This window comes from Chionomys nivalis, chromosome 5, assembly GCF_950005125.1.
Source record: "Chionomys nivalis chromosome 5, mChiNiv1.1, whole genome shotgun sequence".
NCBI classification, from domain to species: domain Eukaryota; kingdom Metazoa; phylum Chordata; class Mammalia; order Rodentia; family Cricetidae; genus Chionomys; species Chionomys nivalis.
Genome location: NC_080090.1, coordinates 31,054,634 through 31,059,074, shown reverse-complemented (window position 1 = coordinate 31,059,074; position 4,441 = coordinate 31,054,634).

The window sequence follows — 4,441 nt, the reverse complement described above, 5'->3', positions numbered from 1 at the left end:
CCCACAGGTTGCACACGGACAGTGGGCACCCAGGTCATAGAAGGAGTCAAGGCCAGAACTGGGATTTTATGCCTACCTGCCTGCCTTACAACTGTATTTGTCTTGTCTCCAAGATGACTCTTACCTCCTTTCCTCCCCAACTCACTGCCATTACCCTAAGGGGAGGTTGTGCGCCTACATTCATTGAATCCCTGCAGCCTGGGTCTCATCCAGCCAACAAGGATAAGTGGAATTGAAGCTGGCAGATGGAAGCAGATGCTTTGCCCACCTTCTAGGTATACCAGCTCTCCAGAGAGCTAACTACCATGGGTCATTGATTCTATACTTCCTCACCACCAGAAGACCAGTTGAGCGGAAGCTCAAGCCTTCACAGGGAACCTTCCTGGAGACCAAGGAAGGTCTGGCAGAGCATTGACAATCCAGCCCATGCTCTAATCCCCGTGTATGAAGAACCACCTTGAACGCCAAGCCCAGCAGACTTCACAAGACCTCCACAGCTGATTTCTACCCCCATCCCTAACAAGCCTGGGGTAGCATGAGGTGAAGAAGGGGGCATCCCACTATACCTTCACAGAATTTCTGACCCAAGGGCTCAGAGCTTTTGAAAAACTGTTGAGGTTTTCGCTCCACATTTCAGTGCAGTCTGTGATGCAGCAGTAGGGATAGATTCAGCCATCACCTACAGAAAACTCACCCACAGGCGTTTGAACAAATAGCAGCCATTTTCTTGCACAACAAAAAAAGATGGCTGCTCATGACATCAAGGCCACTGTGTTTATCATTTTCTCTACGTTGACAAGAGGCTGCTGCTGCTCTAGATGCCACATTCTAAATCCTAGCGGGAAGTAGGAAGAGAAGAAAAGGCTTTCCCAGCCATACTGAGCTTTCTTTCTATTGTGAGGGCCTCAGTTTCCCAAGAACCATCAGCAGCAGACTCAGGTCTGCTTAGTTCTTTAAGGTTTGGGTCATATGGACACTCCCAGATCACAGGGCACAGAGAATATCATGAGTGACTACAATCCACCTGAGTTAGCCAGATTTCCAGTACTGCGGTAAAATGCCTAAGGAAAACAACTTAAAAAGAAGAAAGGTTTGTTTTGGTTCATGATTTCAGGGGTGTCCGTGTGGGCACTTGGCCCCGGGTGCTTTTAAGGTGGCATAGAGGAAGTTACCAGAGGCAGAATTGAAGGCAGAGACTGCCTTAGCTGTAGTGGGCAAGAGGATGTTGGGCGGGGGGCGGGGGGGTGTACAAATGAAAGCACCCTGAGTGGGTTTGGGTGGATGACAGCTTTCTAGGGAGGAGCCACACATTCAGTGAATGAAACAGATGAACACTGGCTAAGCTAATCGTGAAAGAAAGGACTCACATAGACATAATTAGGAGAGAGAATGGGAAAATAACCATGTATGGGGGAAAGGAAGAGAATTACAATAGAAAACTCAGCTCAGATCTTTGCAAATCAATGAAAACAAATGGACAAAATGAGATAGTTTCAAAGAAAACATCAATAATGGAAATGAACCCCATTTCTCAGTGGCCAAAACACCACTGTCCACTACAAAACCAGCCTCGCTGTCCACCAAGAGCCTCCACTAAACTCTCAGGGAGAGGGGAACTTGGTACTCCCAAATACCATGGAAGGGTGAGAACCAAAGCCTAGAATTCCAGCAAAATGGTAAAGACAAAACCCCAAGATTGTAGGACAAGCAGAGATGGTAGCACAGGTGTCCTTGACTTATGATGGGGTCACGTCCTCAGATACCCACTGTGATAGTTTGCAATCACTTGGGGGGGGGGTGGTGTCTCAGTGACAGACTGCCTAGATTCAGTTGGCTTGTGGGCAGGTCTTGCAGAGGTTGTCTTGACTGTATCATGTGGGAAGTTCCAGCCCGAAAGTGAGTAGTGCCATTACATGGCTTTGGGCTTGGAACTGTACAAAGAGAGCTGAACAGTGAGCATGCCTGCATCCATTTCTCATTACTCCTGACCATGGATTGGATGTGCTCAGCTATTTCAAGTAACCGCTACCTTGACTTCCCTGCTACGATGGACTGTAACCTGAATTGTGGGTGCAACAAACCCTTTCTCCCTGAGTTGTTTGGAGTCAGGGTGTTTTACCACAGCAGCAGAAATGAAACTAGAACAGCCATCATAAGGGGAACATATCACAGTCAGAAGCTGGTTTTGTGACACTCACCCACTTCATATCTAAACACAGGAATGCCCTGTAAGAGTCAGCTGGTTCTCTGCTGACTCTACAGCTGGCTGGACCAGGGGCTCCGCTCTGGAAAGGCAGGAAAAAAGAGAACATATGTACTGTGTATCCACCAGGTAGAGAAAAACACATGCTCACACTTCAAGTTCAGTTTTAATGCATACATATCGCTTTCACAGCCCTGGAGCATCTGAAGTCCAGGCATGAATAGCTGGAGACCCTGTGCTGTCATTAAGGCAATGGCATGCAAAAGTCCTAAAGAAAACATGAGCAAGTAGAATATGCCCATATTCATTTGAAGCAGGTAGCATGTAGTAATGAGGCGAGCAGGCCTGCTTTCCTGCCGCCCAGCTCCTGGCCACCTGTCTAGCTTATGCCCCAAAATAACAACACACAAATTGTATTCATTTAAACACTGCGTGACCCATTATATCTAGCCTCTTCTTGGCTAACTCTCATAACTTGCTTAACCCATTTCTAATAATCTGTGCAACACCACGAGGTGGTGGCTTACCGGGAAGGATTCTAGCCTACGTCCATCTTGGGCCGGAGCTTCATCGTGTCTGTCTTGCTTCCTTTCATTCCAGCATTCTGTTCTGTCTTCCCTGCCTACCTATGTTCTGACCTATCAGGCCAAGCAGTTTTCTTTATTAATTAACCAATGAAAGCAACAGATAGCAACCCTCCTACATCAGTAGCATACCAGTGCCTTGGGGCTTAGCCTGGTAATTTAAGATGCTTCTCCATGAGTCAACTTACATAATTCATCAGACTACCAAAAACCATACCATTTTCTACAAATGGCAACAGACCAGTTGATTAAAAATCTTGATTTAAATTTTTAATAAAATAGACCACTCTTGTAAAGATATGTATTTTTATAACTCAAGCCAAAACTTAGAATCATTTATTTGCTTATTTGCTCATTCATTTTGTAACGGTCTTATTATGTAGCCCAGGCTAGCCTTGAACTCCCAATCCTGCTGCCTCAAGCTCCTGAGTACTGATATTATAGGCCAGCACCGTCACACCTGACTCTAAGAATCATTTCTAATTGAAAACCTACAGAATCATTCCCAGGGGCATCAGGAACAAGCAGAAAGATTTTGGAGCTGGCATTATTGTGCAAGCCTTGGCAGAGTATCGTTCGTTCCACTGATGAAGAACATGGACTCGTGACTTGTTGGAGCAGGTAGAGAGGGGAAAGTGACGGGGAGATAACTCTGAGCTTAGGATGTAAGAAGAATCATGGCTTTCCCCCACCTCTCTTATCTCCATCATCATTATGAGAACAGGCCAGTAGGCATTTATTCGCTCACAGGTCCAAAGAGGCTGAGAAACAAGGGAGGTGGGGAGGAGAACACCCTGAACCTTCCTGAGGCGAGCCTAGTCAAACCAGGCATGGATGAGCCACGCCCTTAGGATTACCCTGAACGCAGAAGCTCACCAATGTCATTAAAAAAGAGAACAAATTGAAAAGTCCAACATTAAAATGAGAAAGGGAAATTAATATGTATTAATTTTATGATTGTATGATTTAGAACACAAGAGAAAAACCTAACTTAAAACACTGCTAAGCCAGACAAGGCAGTACAAATCTACTCTCAGCACTAAGGCAGCTGAGGCAGGAAGATTTCCATAAATTCAAGGACAGCATAGGCTATAGAGGGAGCACTGGACCAGCCAGAATTACATAGCAATGTTGTCTAAAGGGATAAAAACAAGCCTATACCAGTGAGATGGCTCCATGGCTAAAGGCGCTTGCTGCTAACCCTGAGGACTTCAGTTCAATCCCCGGAGCCTACATGGCAGCAAACAAACAACTCTCATGACTTGTCCTCTGACCTCCATGTGTGCGCTGTGGCACCCCTCTATACAACTTGTCCTCTGACCTCCATGTGTGCGCTGTGGCACCATGTTTGTGCACACACATAGACAAAGTAAAGAAAAATAAATGTAAAGAATACTTCAAATTCAAAAACAAACAAAAGCAAAACACTGAAAGAATTGAGGTGGGTTTTTTGTTTGTTTGTTTGATTGATTTTGGTTTATCTGTTGAGACAGGGTCTTTGACTGTCCTGGAACTCACTATGTAGATCAGATGGGTCTCAAACTTACTGAAATCCACCCAACTCTGCCTCCTGAGTGCTGAGATGAAATGTGTGTCACCACACTGGCTTAACTAAAAGAATTTTAGTATTAATTAACTTATACAAAAAAGAAAA